Below are 17009 nucleotides of genomic sequence, written 5' to 3'. Positions count from 1 at the left end.
CAGGTACATTAGTGTGTGTGTTCGCTATTCTGTTGTCTCTCATGCCAATGTCCAGGTTATGATTTAGGCAGTATTCTAATACTACTGGTTATGGTTGTTACCTTTATTTTGTTATGACTGAGATGTGAGAGGACTGGTAGGTTGATAGTGTTCAATTCCTTTGTTATGACTGAGATGTGAGAGGACTGGTAGGTTGATAGTGTTCAATTCCTTTGTTATGACTGAGATGTGAGAGGACTGGTAGGTTGATAGTGTTCAATTCCTTTGTTATGACTAAGATGTGAGAGGACTGGTAGGTTGATAGAGTTCCATCATATTGCGTTCAAATGGTGAGGTCTGTCAGATATGTGGTGGTTACAAATGATAGGAGACAAGGAAAGGAGACAAGGAAAGGAAGGAAACAGATTGAGACTATGGCCATATTGTTTGGTAACATAGGGCCACTGACTGTGGAGTTTATGATGGAGTTCAGCCACTGTTTAGGTAGCACCTAATCTAACAGTTATATATGTTTATACAACGGCTGGGTATAATCCTGAATGCTGATTGGTTAAAAGCGCATTCCAGCCGGTGTCTATTCCACAAGTTACCACCGGCTAAATCTATGACGTTAAAATGACTCTTTACTCTGTTACGTCTGACTGCTCTATCCACTGTCTCATCAGCCCAGGCAGGGAAGTTATAAACTTAAGATATCTATGATCATTTCCATGTCTTAGAGATATTGTATTTTATAGTAGTGTCAAAGCAACAGTTAGTGTCAAAGTAACATAGATAGACAGTACGTTTTGACAGTTCACTGCCACCCTATGGCCTCTGTTGTCTCTGGTAGTCAACACGATGGCTGCTGAACACTTCCTTCATTACCAAGTCCCGCCCCCTCTCTCCTCCAACCCCACTCATGACATTGGCAACGTTCCAGGCTGACTACATTGACATCGCCTGCTAGATCTCACAACGCCTGGATTGGTGTTTAACATATCAGTTAACCAAATCATATGGTATAGCATTCTAATGCCCAATGGTTGCTGTGTGCAGCCTGACTGCAATACAGTCTGCCTTGAACGAGACCGTTCTCTCCTCGTTGTGGTTGATAGACTTTGCAGTGCTGAGCTCTGAACTCACAGACACAGGAAACTACTAACCCTGCTACTGCCCTCCCTCCCTCCCATCTCCCTCTGACCTCACAGACACAGGAAACTACTAACCCTTCTCCTGCTCTCCCTCCCTCCCATCTCCCTCTGACCTCACAGACACAGGAAACTACTAACCCTGCTCCTGCTCTCCCTCCCTTCCATCTCCCTCTGACCTCACAGACACAGGAAACTACTAACCCTTCTCCTGCTCTCCCTCCCTCCCATCTCCCTCTGACCTCACAGACACAGGAAACTACTAACCCTTCTACTGCTCTCCCTCCCTCCCATCTCCCTCTGACCTCACAGACACAGGAAACTACTAACCCTGCTACTGCCCTCCCTCCCTCCCTCTCCCCCTCCCTCCCTCTCTCCCTCCCTCCCTCCCTCTGACAGCCACATCTTCTCTCTCTGGTTAGCCAGCCTAGTTATTACTCTTTGGCCTCAAGTTTATTTCAAAGCCATGACTAAGTGTTACTTCTCTGTAAAACTATGTCTAATGATTCATTTGAAAGTTATCAGTAAAATAATGGTGAATATTAACACTATATTGATGGGGTGGAGGTTATCAGTAACATAATGGTGAATATTAACACTATATTGATGGGGTGGAGGGAATCAGTAACATAATGGTGAATATTAACACTATATTGATGGGGTGGAGGTTATCAGTAACATAATGGTGAATATTAACACTATATTGATGGGGTGGAGGGAATCAGTAACATAATGGTGAATATTAACACTATATTGATGGGGTGGAGGGAATCAGTAACATAATGGTGAATATTAACACTATATTGATGGGGTGGAGGGAATCAGTAACATAATGGTGAATATTAACACTATATTGATGGGGTGGAGGGAATCAGTAACATAATGGTGAATATTAACACTATATTGATGGGGTGGAGGGAATCAGTAACATAATGGTGAATATAAACAAAGACAGTGTACATGCTAACAAATGTCAACAAATCACAAATTACAATTCGATTCAATGTCAGCAAATTACTATACAATATTAAGAAAAATAACCTTGATCTTAATCTGAGCAAGCAATGCGTGTTAAAAAGTATTTAACAGGATCATTACAACTGAAAGAAGGAACGTGACCTTTTTGTTTTGACAGATTACTTAATTGTACATTGGTGGGGGAATGATCAGTGATATACAGTAATTATCAACATAATATAGAGCGTTATGTAGCCTTTTCCTGATGTGCGGTTGAATGCAGAAAAGCTGCTTCTCATGTTTGATTTTGTTCCATTTTGCAACTTGCAATTCAAGTCACTCTGAACTCCAGTGTTCACTAGTGTGTAGACGACTTCACAACATAGTTTATTCTCTGGTGACTTCGTCTGGATGTTGGTCACTGTGAATACCTCATAGGGAGGAATTAAGACTTCTCTCTCTCCAGTAAATACAGAGTAATATGATATGTCAGCTCCAAGACATGTGGAGATCTCAAAGCAGGATGTCGCTCCAAATGAATCTCTGCCTATTTCCTTAACTAGAGTGCTCGAGGTGAAGGTGCCGAAACGGATCTTTTTGTTGACAACCTCCTGATCAAAATAAACGTTGGTTCTACGGTAGGTGGTCCTACATGTTGTTTGACTTCGTTTTAGCATTTGAATGGCCTCAGTTAGATAGAAGTGCAGGGAATGGTACTGGAATGATGTTGTCCCATAATTAGATCTACCATCTCTAACTTGTCTGTTGAAGTCCAGGTAGATATTGGGCTTTTCATTTGTGTACACATATATAGCCATGGAATGTTCTTTTTCCAGTTCATGGATAGATGGTTTGGCCTTTTGTCCTGCTTTGTTCCAGGCATTATTGAAGTCTGAATTTGTATTTTTCTCACGTGGGAGGTAGACTGTGTTCACCTCATTGTGCATCTCGTTACTGCAGCCGACGTATTGATCATCAATAGAGTTAGGGGCCATATCCTGTGGGAAAGGCTTCTGTAAAAGTAAATTTTAGTTTCAATACATTACTTCATAAGACTTACCAGTTCTCTTTTTCTCCCCTTGAGAACAATGTCTGCTAACTCTTTTGTGCATTAGATTTGGGTCGTTCCATAAATAAAGTGCCTTTTATGTCCTTGTAACATTGTGTGTACATTTTCATAAAACCCTCAATTGAACAGTTGAATCAAATACAGCTACACTCTAACTAAACAGACTATCTTTTTTAAATTCCCATTCTCTATCGCTCACAACAAGCTTCCATTTCCACAGTCACAAGCGGCATTATGGCTGATTTAAAATGAAATCGTCCACCCTGTTACTTTTATTGTCACCTTTTATAGTAATTTTCCTTACCTTAACCTCTGGAGATGGGAAAACACATTGTTGTTTCTTTAAGTTAAACACGTGTTCTTTATGACAGAATGTTAAAATTTGGTGAAATAAATAGTTATTTTTCACTGAATTACCCAAAAGGCCCTCTATTCATTGAACCACCCTTTTATGTATATTCTCTCATATCAGATATACTCAACAGACAGTACAGGAACAAAAAATAACTTCAAATATTTTATATGAGCCATTTTGAGCCTGCCTGTCTCAATAAACCAATAGAAATGTCCCATCTGGTACTTCAAGCAGACTCAAGAAAACACTCAAAGTATTCAAAATGATTTTTCAAGTATTTAAACTCATGTCTGATGTCAATATAGATGATCAAACTATGAAGCTTTACATATCAAATAATTAATTAAGAATGAAAACTATATGATGCAGTAAACAATATTCCACTATAGTTTGTGCCGATAATTCGGGAACCCCTAATCTTTAGGGGCAGACAATAATGAAAGTTGCATATGGATAAAATAAAAATTATCTCACCAGTCCATAGTAAAGACCCAGGGTCAACGCCAATGCTTCCGGCACAAAAATAATAATAATTACCACTACACACTTGTTCACCATATCTTAAGATGTGTCGTGAATGAGCCTAGTCAGTATAACCTGGTGATTCCTCCAGTCTCTCGTCGGAGCAATGGTAACACAGACAAGGAAGAAGAAGAAACAGAAAGACAGGAGGAGGCCTCAACCACAGGAAGCTGGGGAGCAGCAAAATCAAGACAGAGACAGAGAGGATATGACGAGTGTGGGTAGACTGTATGCAGATTCCTCTATTGTTCAGCTTCAGGACTTGTGTTTGGCAGACTGTCTGCTAAGATCTAATATACCTGGTCAGAGATCTGACTTTACAAGCAGACATGACCACAAACCCTCTTCCCACACTGAAGCACCAAGATAATATGTGAACAAAGTCATGCAGATCTTCATGTCTGCACACGTAAACATGCATGAGGATGTACACAGCTCTACCTTGGTTCACCACAGGGCCATTTCCAACTAAAAGTGATGCTGCTGAGAAAGACTTAACGTTCCCCCTTTCTGTCTTTCTCACGTTCCCTTCGACCCCAAGTCAACCACTGCACCGTGTGGTCAGTTGTCATGGTCACAGTCTCTCAGGTTGTGTAACTGGTAATGACGTCACTGAGTTCCAGCCATTTCTTGATTAAGTTTTCTATTTTGTGGCAGAATCAAGTATCCTATTTTGAATAGAATAGAATAAAATAGAACATCTTAATTGTTAAAGCAGTTATAGTAGTGACAAAGCAACAGTTAGTGTCAAAGTAATCTGTGTCTCTGCTAGTCAACAAGATGGCTGCTGAAAGCTTCCTTCATAACCAAGTCTGTCCTCATCTCTCATCCAACCCCAATCATCAGGTTGGCCACATTCCAGGCTGACTACATTAATGTCACCTTCCAGATCTCACAACTCCTGGACAGGTGTTTAACATATCAGTTAACCGCATCATATGATAGAGCAATCTGATGCCCATTGGTTGTTGTGTGCAGCCTGACTGTAATATAGTTGGCCTGGAATGAGACCGCTCTCTCCTCATTGTAGTTGATAGATTGAGCTGTACTGAGTTCTGATCTTAAAGACACAGGAAACTACTAAACATGCTCCTGCTCTCCCTCCCTCCCTCCCTCCCTCCCTCCCTCTCTCCCTCCCTCCCTCCCTCCCTCCCTCCCTCCCTCCCTCCCTCCCTCCCTCCCTCCCTCCCTCCCTCCCTCTGACAGCCACATCTTCTCTCTCTGGTTAGCCAGCCTACTTGTTACTCTTTGGCCTCCAGTTTATTTCAAAGCCATGACTAAGTGTTACTTCTCTGTAAAACTATGTGTATTGTTTTCTAATTATTGTTTTGTTTGAAATTATAGTTTTTCACAATTTTCTCCCAAGTTGCTAGTTACGACCTTGTCTCATCACTGCAACTCCTCAAAGGGTTCGGGAGAGGCAAAGGTCGAGACATGCATCCCCTGAAACATGACCCGCCTAGCCACTTACTTCTTAACACACTGCTTGCTTAACCCGGAAGTCAACCTCACCAATGTGTCGGAGGAAACACCATTCGACTGACATCCGAAGTCAGGTTGCAGGGCCCGACCCGCCACAAGGAGTCGCTAGAGTGTGATGAGCCAGGGAAAGCCCCCTCCGGATCAAACCCAAGGCTGTAGTGGCGCCTCAGCACTGTGATGCCACAGACCGTTGCGGTACTCGAGACTCCTCTAATGATTTATTTGAAAGTCAACAATATGTTTTTCTGTATTTGCTACCTGCATGTAAATGGAATGACAATGTCGATCACATTAGCCATATAGCTAACTAGGTGAGGTAGTTGCTAGAGGCTGGTTCAGCTAATGAAGTGAAGTTGTGAAGTTGCTTTTAATGAGATGGAATATTATCCTCTGTAGGTTTATACCAGATTTACACATAGTGGATCAAGAGGACAAGAGATGTCATTATAATGCTTAATGCTTTTCTTTATTGGTTTCAATACAAGTTCCATTTCAACAAATCACAAATTACGATTCTATTCAATGTCAACAAATTGCAATACAATATCAAGAAATATAACCTTGATCTGAATCTGAGCAAGCAATGTGGGTTAAACAGTTTTTAACAGGATCATTACAACTGAAAGAAGGAACGTGACCTTTTTGTTTTTACAGATTACTTAATTGTACATTAGTGGGGGAATGATCAGTGATATACAGTAATTATCAACATAATATAGAGCATTATGTAGCCTTTTCCTGATGTGCGGTTGAATGCAGAAAAGCTGCTTCTCATGTTTGATTTTGCTCCATTTTGCAACTTGCACTTCAAGTCACTCTGAACTCCAGTGTTCACTAGTGTGTAGATGACTTCACACCACAAGTTATTCTCTTGTGACTTCGTCTGGATGTGAATACCTCATAGGGAGGAATTAAGACTTCTCTCTCTCTCCAGTAAATACAGAGTAATATGATATGTCAGCTCCAAAATGTGGAGATCTCAAAGCAGGACGTTGTTCCAAATGAATCTCTGCCTATTTTCAGGTCTGGAGTGCTCGAGGCGAAGCTGCCGAAACAGATAATTTTGTTAATAACGTTTTGATCAAAATAAACGTTGGTTCTACGGTAGGTGGTCCTACATGTTGTTTGACTTCCTTTGAGCATTTGAATGGCCTCAGTTAGATAGAAGTGCAGGGAATGGTACTGGAATGATGCTGTCCCATAATTAGATCTACCATCTCTAACTTGTCTGTTGAAGTCCAGGTAGATATTGGGCTTTTCATTTGTGTACACATATATAGCCATGGAATGTTATTTTTTCAGTTCATGGATAGATGGTTTGGCCTTTTGTCCTGCTTTGTTCAGGGCATTATTGAAGTCTGAATTTGTATTTTTCTCACGTGGGAGGTAGACTGTGTTCACCTCATTGTGCATGTAGTTAGATAGCCTGGTGGGTAAGAGCGTTGGGACAGTAACCGAAAGGTAGCTGGGTCAAATCCACTCTAACCACAAGGCCACTGACTTGTTTTTAGGTGTAATAGCCATTCAATAGAGCTTGTGTCAGAAAGCTCACATTCCACACTCAACGGTTTGCATTACTCCACCACCTTATAAGGCAGGGGTCAGCAACCCTGTTCCTGGAGTGCCGCAGGGTGTTGCCCCAACTAGGCTCCACACCAGACCAACTGAGCTAAATGATCAGTTCAGTGATTGCCTAAGTTCAACACACCTGGTCTTCCAGGTTGGTTAAATCAAAAACATCATGTGTCTATGGAACTCCAGGACCAGGGTTGCCTGCCTCTTTTATAAGGTATCTCTACAGAGATAAACAGTCCCATTAACAGACATACACTTCATGACCCCAAACTCTCCCACTGCACTGTGTGGTCACTGGTCAGTCATGATTACGGACACTCAGGTTGTAACAAAGTTATGGATGACCACTGGTTGCTATTTGGCAAATGTCCAGGAAAAGGTGTGTTTAGTTTAAACAGAACCACATTTCTGAAAATGTTTGTGGCTCTTTGAGGATGTGTGACCATCATCTTCTTCATTCAATTACAATGATCTTAGTGGTGAATTTACCAGAACTGGAGCCCGATATAGTTTTGTTGAAGACTTCAGGTTTCCTGTCTGCAGACTGTCTGAAAAGATCTACTGATACTTGGTCAGAGAGCTGGCTCTATAGGTTAATAACAGATTTACAGTGTATAAAGATGACATGAGATGTAATCATTCTCAATGCTTTTCTTTATTGCTTTCAACAAAAGCTGCAGGGCAAATTTATAGGCTCCTTTATTTCAATATTTTAAAACAATGACAATGTCAAGAAAGAAAAACATACATTTACAAGCAAAGCAAGATTTTCTTAACAGGATCATTACAACCAAGATATGGAAAGTGGTTTAGATTCCTCATCATTGTAGTAATTGCATCATTGTTTCTGGATGGAATGATTAGTGATATACAGTAGTTATCAACACAATAAAGAGCATTATGTAGCCTGTATCTGATGCTCTGATTAATGTATCAAAGCTGCTTCTCAGGTTTGGATCTGCTCCATTGTAAACCCATCTGCAGTTCATGTTGCTCTTAGATATTCCAGTGCTCTTCAGTGTATAGATGACATCACACCACATGTTTGTCTGGACATCAGTGACTCTAAAGACCTCATAGGACGGGATTAAAACCTCACTCTCATTGATATAGGCAGAGTAATATGTCAGGTTAGCACCAACACCTGTGTTGATCTCAAAGCAGGACGTGTTGCAAAAATATGTAATGACTTATTTAAAGAACTGGAGGCAAAGAATCCGAAACGGATCTCTTTGTTTAGAACATTCCGATCAAAATACACCTTGGTTCTACGGTAGGTGGTCCTACATGTTGTTTGACTTTGTTTGAGAATCTGAACGGCGTCAGTTAGATAGAAGTGCAGGGAATGGTACTGGAGTGATGTTCCATACCCATATCTTCCTTCTCTAACTGCTTTGTTGAGGTTAGGGTTTGTTATATGTATACAAATACAGTTGAAGTCGGAAGTTAACATACACTTAGGTTGGAGTCATTCAAACTCGTTTTTCAACCACGCCACAAATTTCTTGTAGAATAATAGTGAAGACATCAAAACTATGAAATAACTCGTATGGAATCATGTAGTAACCAAAAAAGTGTTAAACAAATCAACATATGTTTTATATTTGAGATTCTTCAAATAGCCACCCTTTGCCTTGATGACAGATTTGCACAGTCTTGGCATTCTCTCAACCAGCTTCATGAGGTAGTCACCTGGAATGCATTTCAATTAACAGGTGTGCCTTGCTAAAAGTTAATCTGTGGAATTTCTTTCCATCTTAGATTTTTGGTTCCAACCGCTGTGTCTTTGTGAGATGCAGACTAGGTGAACGGATGATCTCAGCATTTGTGGTTCCCACCGTGAAGCATGAAGGAGGAGGTGTGATGGTGTGATACTCCTGAGTGGCACAGTGGTCTAAGGCACTGCATCGCAGTGCTAACTGTGCCACTAGAGATCCTGGTTCGAATCCAGGCTCTGTCGCAGCCGGCCGCGACCGGGAGACTCATGGGCGTCGCACAATTGGCCCAGTGTCGTCCAGGGTAGGGGAGGGAATGGCCGGCAGGGATGTAGCTCAGTTGATAGAGCATGGCGTTTGCAACGCCAGGGATGTGGGTTCGATTCCCACGGGGGGCCAGTATAAAAAAAAAAATGTATTCACTAACTGTAAGTCGCTCTGGATAAGAGCGTCTGCTAAATGACTTAAATGTAATGGTGTGGGGGTGCTTTGCTGGTGATACTGTCGGTGATTTATTTAGAATTCACTTAACCAGCATGGCTACCACAGCATTCTGCAGCGAGAGGCCATCCCTTCTTGTTTGCGCTTAGTGGGACTATCATTTGTTTTTAAACAGGACAATGACCCAACACACCTCCAGGCTGTGTAAGGGCTATTTGACGAAGAAGGAGAGTGATGGAGTGCTGCATCAGATGACCTGGCCTCCACAATTAACCGACCTCAACCCAATTGAGATGGTTTGGGATGAGTTGGACTGCAGTGTGAAGGAAAAGCAGCCAACAAGTGCTCAAAATATGTGGGAACTCCTTCAAGACTGTAGGAAAAGCATTCCAGGTGAAGCTGGTTGAGAAAATGCCAAGAGTGTGCAAAGTTGTCATCAAGTCAAAGGGTGGCTACTTAGAAGAATCTGAAATCTAAAATATATTTGTTTAACACTTTTTTGGTTACTACATGATTCCATGTGTGTTAATTGAAGCTTGAGGCCCCCAGTCCAGGGTTTCCCAACCCTCTCCTCAGGGACCACCAGACGTTTCACATTTTAGTTTTAGCCCTAATCTGACACACCTGACTCAGTCTACTAACCATCAACCCCTTGACTAATTGATGCAGGTGTTCCTGTCTGGTGGTCCCTGGGGAGAGTGTTGTCTGGTGTTCCCTGAGGAGAGGGTTGTCTGGTGGTCCCTGAGGAGAGGGTTGTCTGGTGGTCCCTGAGGAGAGGGTTGTCTGGTGGTCCCTGAGGAGAGGGTTGTCTGGTGGTCCCTGAGGAGAGGGACCACCAGACATGCCCTATAGGCACTCGTTCCTGGAGCGCCGCAGGAACTTCTTGTTTTAAATTTAACCGACCTGGAAGACCAGGTGTGTTGAATTTAGGCAATCACTGAACTGATCCCTACTGTGTGAGACTGGATTTGAATAACCCAAGTCTAAGATTTCTCTGTCAATCATTACTTTAGCTGGTTAATTGAAATGCTGCCCTCTACTGGTAAATGTGAAGAATAATCCATGTCACTGCAGTCTGCCTAGACCAAAGCATCTGTCAATCATCTTCAACCCTCTACTTCAAAAAACAGATAAAGCAACACCTCACGGCACAACGCCTCTCCCCTATTTGACCTAGATAGTTTGTGTGTATGTATTGATATGTAGGCTACGTGTGCCGTAAACATTTTTTTATGTAGTTCTGTCCATGAGCTGTTCTTGTCTATTAATGTTCTGTATTATGTCATGTTTCATGTTTTGTGTGGACCCCAGGAAGAGCAGCTGCTGCTATAGCAACAGCTAATGGGGATCCTAATAAAATACCAAATACCAAATAAAACATTTGTTTCACCAGAATCCAACTCCTAAATAAGTGTGAGACAGTCATATGAATATGAAAACCCCTTTATCAGATCAATTTAAAAAAGGCCAATGACTAAAATATATCCTTGATTGTTGTGCTATTTGATGTGTATTGTCAACCTGCCTCATAGACAAACCCCATAGACCGTGTCCGACATCGGTCTTACCTACTACTTACTAAAACTACTGAGTTCTGATCATACAACTTACTATTTAGAATGTAGTCTCGCAAGCCAGCCGGATCTCTCACATTAATGTTTCACTACATGGTAATCTCTCTGGTTATTACGAGGCTATTTAGAATGTACAGTCTAGTTAAAATGGATGCAGTAAGCCACAAATACTAACATACTAGGCTCACCCACACTGAGAATACATCTTCTAATCTTGGTACAGTGTCTCCACTTAACTTATTGTCAGCTGATTATCAACTGGGTCTGAAGTGACAATTCTCTTCCTCAATAGCATGCAGTGACATCCTGGCATTTAAAGCATACTCAATATTAGAAATGTCACATACTATAAAACGTTGTATTTTCGCATATCCATCAGCCTACTTGTTAGTTTGGGGAGTCGGACACGGCCAGTGTGTTTTTTCTTATGGTAGAACAACATACCAGACAGTACCCTACATATAGTCGTTTCTCTCTTTTAACCTTTGGCCTAAAGTGTTCTTACACGTTATCAACGTGTGTCGGTTATGCTTCATTGAGTCTCTCAAACCAGTTTTGCCAGTTGAACAATGTACTTAAAAAACCGACAGAATATCACTCGTATGAAAACGTGTTTAGGATTGATGCTGTAGCTGTATCATTCATTCTTTGTTTTGTCTCTCCCACTCAACTTCATGCTGTTCTCTCCTGGTTGTGATTGGTTGATTGAGCAGTATGGAGCTCAGGGTCTGATCTAGGATCCCCTGTCCATGTAATCTTATTCATTATGATCTAAAAGGCGAAACTGATCCTAAATCAGCACTCTTACTCTGAGAGGCTTATGGCCCCTTACTTCACAGACAAAGGAAACGACTAACCCTTCTCAGTGCTCTCTCACCCAACTCTCTCTCTCAGCCTGAGAGCCCTCGCAGTTTTATTTTATTTTCACTCTTGGTATTCTTACAACCCATTAAGAACTGACCTTGAGTCAGTATGTCTGGTATAATTCATTTCAGATTAGACTTGACAGGACACCGTGCAATCCTGTCAAGACTTGCATAGTGTGAAAGGTAATAAAACTGTAGGATTTTGTAAACCATGTAATGTGAAGCAAGCTTTAAAGCCATTACTAACTTATCATTTCTTTGTACAGCCATTATGCATGAGAGTCAAGCACATACGGACATTTGAAGGATTTTGAAAATGGTGTAATGTGAAAGAAGCTTTATCATGTCAGCCACAATGTCACTGAAATGTGTATGTGATGATAGTGGCTGGTTCTCTTTGGTTTCATCTCGGCAGTGGATTCACCTCCACTCAAAATCAATTTGCAATTCAGATCACTGTCTCCTCCTTTGCTCTTTAGTGTACAGACAACTTTACACAACAGGTTATTCACTGGTGACTTTGTCTGGATTTTGGTGACTTCAAAAATCTCATATGGTGGAATTGAAAATTATTTCTCTTCAGGAAAGGCTGAGTAAGAAGTTAGCTCAGTGCCAAAGCAAGTGTGGGTCTCAAAGCAAGACACATTGTTGGTTAAGTCGGATCTCAAAGAGCTTGCGGCGAAGGTGCCGAAACGGATCTCGTGGTTGAGAACACTCAGATCAAACTTCTTGTTGGTTCTGTGAAAGGCTTCCTTACATGCCCCTTGTCTTTCTCTAAGAATCTGAATGGCATCAGTCAGGTAGAAATGCAGTGCATGGTACTTGAATGATGTCACGTATGCAGAATTGCCCTCTTGAACTGCTTTGTTAAAGTCCAGGTAGATCGATTTGGAATTCAATCTGGGTAGATTTTTTGCGTACAAATAGATAGCAGTGGAATGCTCTGTTTTCAAAAGGTCTCCATGTGGTATAGCATGTGGTTTTGCTATGTTCCAGGATGTGTTGAATTGAGGATTAGTGTTTAACTCATTATAGAGGTGCATGTTTTCAACCTCCATTAACATTAGACCTCTGCAACCATCATATTTGTCATCAACAGAAGAACGGACCATGTCTAGAGGTAGAATCTCTTGCATCCCTCCATCTTGAATCCCTCCATTCTGAGTTTCTCCATCCTGTAACGGTGACATTTTTTGGAAACGTTTCCATTGATTAGACTTATGGCAACCTGTTCTACAGTTTGGAAACACTGATCTACTGTAGTGGCAAACATTGACAATTGAATATGTAATATATTTTTGTTTTATTTATTTGATTAAAATGTTAAATATCTCACCTTTGATTTGGGAATGCCTTAGATCAAAGCTAAGATTACCATCAAAACAAGCAGAAACATAACAGAAAAGGTGATTGTCTTCTTTGTGTGTAGGTCATGTGATTTCCATCTAATGACGTGAAAGAAGGAAGTAGAAGGGGACAGTTAATTTCAACAAGAAACCAGTGCTGTGTTCGAATACCCATACTAACATACTGTATACTACATACTTAATGAGTATATACTACATACTATTAGTTCATTTTAGTATATTGTAAACGAACGGTATCCTTACAGCTGAGTGTACTAGAACTTTGCCTGTCTACCGGAAGTTGATGCTGTTGCTGTGCAAGTTCTTGCTAGCTTGTTAGCATCACAAATGACTAGCTAGACATCTTACGACTTCATTAACAATGTTCATTGAGAACGCACAACGACTATTCCACTTAGCTAAGCTAAGAATGACGTGAATAATAAAGTCAATAGACGTTGGGAAGTTAGTTAGATAGCATATTGTCACGGTTTCGGCCGAGGCTGCTCCTCCTCCTTGCTCGGGCAGGTTTAGGCGGTCGTCGTCCCCGGAGTACTAGCTGCCACCGTTGTATGTTTCATGTTCGTTTGGTTTTGTCTTGATGTTGTACACCTGTTTCTAGTTAGTGCTCATTAGTGTCCTTTTTAGTTCTCGTTGTGTGTGTCAGGTGTTGTGTGTGATTACGCTTCTGTTTGGTGTTCTGTGCTACGTGTTTCCCTCCGTTGTTTTGGAGAGGTGTTCGCACATGTTAGTGCGCCTTTAGTTTGACGCCTGTGTGTGCCTTTATTTCGCCTCCGGGCTTGTTGTGCTCGTGTACTACGTGAATATTTCACTAAAATCTTTTGGACTTAGTTTCTGCGTCCTGCGCTTAATTCCTGCACCACACCCACCTTCAGCACCCGTGACAGAATCACACACCATATATATGGAATCAGCAGGAGCAACGACCACACCTGAGTCGCTGGAGGAGCATGTCCGCGGCCAGGATGACCAGATCAGACAACTGGGGACCGCTCTACAGGATGTCATCAACACCCTGCACCGATGGGAGTCCAGAGGGGTACCCACACCTCCACCTACCTTGCCACCCCCATCGGCCGGTCCACCAGTCCCAGGTCCGGAACCCAGTGGAATTTGGCTCTCGCTCCCGAGGGCGTATGACGGCACAGCTGCCGGGTGTCAGGGGTTCCTCCTGCAGGTGGAGCTCTACCTGGCCACTGTACGCCCGGTGCCCTCGGGACACGAGAGCGTTTCCGCCCTCATCTCCTGTCTCACGGGCAAGGCGTTGGAATGGGCCAACGCCGAGTGGAGGAGGATGGACGCCACCACCATCTCCTACGCGGGGGAGCGGCTATTCTACCTGAGACAGGGGAGGAGCGCACAGGCGTTCGCACTGGAGTTCCGGACTCTAGCGGCAGACGCAGGGTGGAATGAACGGGCCCTCATCGACCATTTTCGATGTAGCCTACGGGAGGACGTTCAACGTGAGTTGGCCTGCAGGGACACCAATTTCACCTTCGACCAGTTGGTCGACATGTCCATCCGTCTGGACACCCTGCTGGCCACCCGTGGACGTCCCGAGTGGGGTCCGTGCATTCCACCCTCCAGCACCTCCGAGCCGAGCCCTATGGAGCTCGGGGGTGCTGGCACTAGAGAAAGGAGGAGGAGGAGCCCGAGGGGGCCTGTCCCCTGCACCAATTGCGGTCGTGGAGGGCACACTGCGGCCAGGTGCTGGGGAGGGTTTCCAGAGGGAGGAGACAACAGGCCACGCACTGGGGAGCCTTCCCAGGTGAGTAGACGCCCCATTTACCCAGAGCTCTCTGTTGTGCACTTTTGTATACCTGTTCGTTTTCCACAGGTTGCACCTCATTCCCAGCATAAGGCACTAGTAGATTCAGGCGCAGCTGGGAATTTTGTTGATCGGAAGTTTTGTTTAGATTTAGGGATTCCTCTCCTGCCTGTTGACAAGCCTTTTCCCGTTCATGCCTTAGATAGCCGCCCGTTGGGGTCGGGGTTGATTAGGGAGATCACAGCGCCACTTAGGATGTGTGCGCAGGGGGGTCATGAGGAGACTATACAGCTATATCTGATCGACTCTCCTGCGTACCCGGTGGTGCTGGGAATTCCCTGGTTAAGTACCCATAACCCTGTCATTTCGTGGCAACAGAGAGCTCTCAATGGGTGGTCTGCTCAGTGTGAGGGGCGATGTCTGGGTGTTTCCGTGGGGGCGACTTCGGTGGAAAGTCCAAACCAAGTGCCCGCACTGCACATTCCGCCTGAATATGGGGATTTGGCTATCGTGTTTAGTAAAGCTAGGGCGACGCAGTTGCCTCCTCATAGACAGGGGGATTGTGCGATTGATCTCCAGGCAGGAGCAGCGCTCCCACGGAGCCACGTGTATCCTTTGTCTCAAGAGGAGAGAAAAGCTATGGAGACTTACATAGCCGAATCTTTGAGACAGGGATACATACGGCCCTCCACTTCTCCCGCATCCTCAAGCTTTTTTTTTGTGAAGAAAAAAGATGGAGGGTTGCGCCCGTGCATTGATTACCGTGGTCTCAATCAGATTACTGTGAAATACAGTTATCCACTCCCTCTGATTGCGACCATGACGGAGTCATTGCACGGAGCACAGTTTTTCACAAAACTGGATCTCAGGAGCGCGTATAACTTGGTGTGCATTAGGGAGGGCGACGAATGGAAAACAGCGTTTAGTACCACTTCGGGTCATTTCGAGTATCTCGTCATGCCATAGGGGTTGATGAATGCTCCATCAGTCTTCCAATCCTTCGTGGATGAGATTTTCCGGAATATGCAGGGGCAAGGGGTGGTCGTGTACATTGATGACATTCTAGTGTACTCGCCTACCCGAGCCGAGCATGTAGCCCTGGTGCGTCTTGTATTGAGGAGGCTGTTGGAATACGACCTGTATGTCAAGGCAGAGAAATGTCTGTTTTTCCAGGAGTCGGTCTCCTTTTTGGGTTATCGGTTGTCCGCGTCAGGGGTGAGAATGGAAGTGGACCGTGTGTCAGCCGTGCGTAATTGGCAAACCCCAACCACTGTCAAAGAGGTGCAGCAGTTCTTGGGCTTTGCGAATTACTACCGGAGGTTTATCCGGGGTTTTGGACAGGTGGCAGCTCCCATCACGTCCCTTCTGAAAGGGGGTCCGGTGCGCCTGCAGTGGTCAGCTGAGGCGGACAGGGCCTTTGGGAGACTGAAGGACCTGTTTACGTCGGTTCCGGTGTTGTCGCATCCGGATCCCGCCTTACCCTTTCAGGTCGAGGTGGACGCGTCTGAGGCCGGTATAGGGGCCGTACTCTCTCAACGGTCCGGCACGCCACCTAAACTCCGCCCCTGTGATTTTTATTCTAAAAGCTCAGCCCGGCGGAGCGAAATTATGACGTCGGGGACAGGGAGCTGTTAGCTGTAGTTCAGGCCCTTAAGGTGTGGAGGCATTGGCTTGAGGGAGCTCAACACCCTTTCCTCATTTTGACTGACCATCGGAACCTGGAGTACATCCGGGCAGCGAGGAGACTGAACCCTCGCCAGGCTCGATGGAGTATGTTTCTCGCCAGGTTCGTATTTAAAATCACGTACATCCCTGGGTCCCAGAACGGTAAGGCAGATGCGCTGTCCCGGCGGTATGACACGGAGGAGAGGTCCGTTGAGCCTACTCCCATACTACCGGCGTCTTGTCTTGTGGCACCGGTTGTGTGGGAGGTCGATGCTGAAATCGAGCGGGCGTTGCGTGCCGACCCTAGCCCTCCACAGTGTCCTGTGGGTCAGAAGTACGTTCCGCTCGAGATTTGGGATCGACTCATTTACTGGGCTCACACGTCATCCTCCTCTGGACATCCGGGTATTGGCCGGACAGTGCATTGTCTTAGCACTAAATACTGGTGGCCCACGTTAGCCAGGGATGTGAGGGTTTATGTCTCCTCCTGCTCGGTGTGCGCCCAGTGTAAGGCGCCCAGACT

General features: G+C 44.1%; 2 pseudogenes across 2 annotated transcripts; both read right to left on the bottom strand.

The window, feature by feature from the left end:
- Nucleotides 1–2379: 2379 nt before the first annotated feature.
- On the bottom strand, nt 2380–6928 carry LOC311126144 (NAD(P)(+)--arginine ADP-ribosyltransferase 1-like; annotated as a pseudogene). Its single transcript has 2 exons — nt 6303–6928; nt 2380–3100 (listed from the first exon to the last, which is right to left on the bottom strand). The product of its transcript is annotated as an NAD(P)(+)--arginine ADP-ribosyltransferase 1-like (transcript).
- A 5099-nt stretch (nt 6929–12027) lies between these two features.
- Nucleotides 12028–12876, bottom strand: LOC311126143 (ecto-ADP-ribosyltransferase 5-like; annotated as a pseudogene). Its single transcript has one exon. The product of its transcript is annotated as an ecto-ADP-ribosyltransferase 5-like (transcript).
- Nucleotides 12877–17009: the final 4133 nt, after the last annotated feature.

The sequence above is a fragment of the Coregonus lavaretus genome (genome assembly GCF_964263955.1).
Source record: "Coregonus lavaretus genome assembly, contig: HAP1_SCAFFOLD_5454, whole genome shotgun sequence".
Classification (NCBI taxonomy): Eukaryota; Metazoa; Chordata; class Actinopteri; order Salmoniformes; family Salmonidae; genus Coregonus; species Coregonus lavaretus.
The sequence above is the reverse complement of the archived record's forward strand: the minus strand, read 5'-3'. Positions and strand labels throughout refer to the sequence as shown.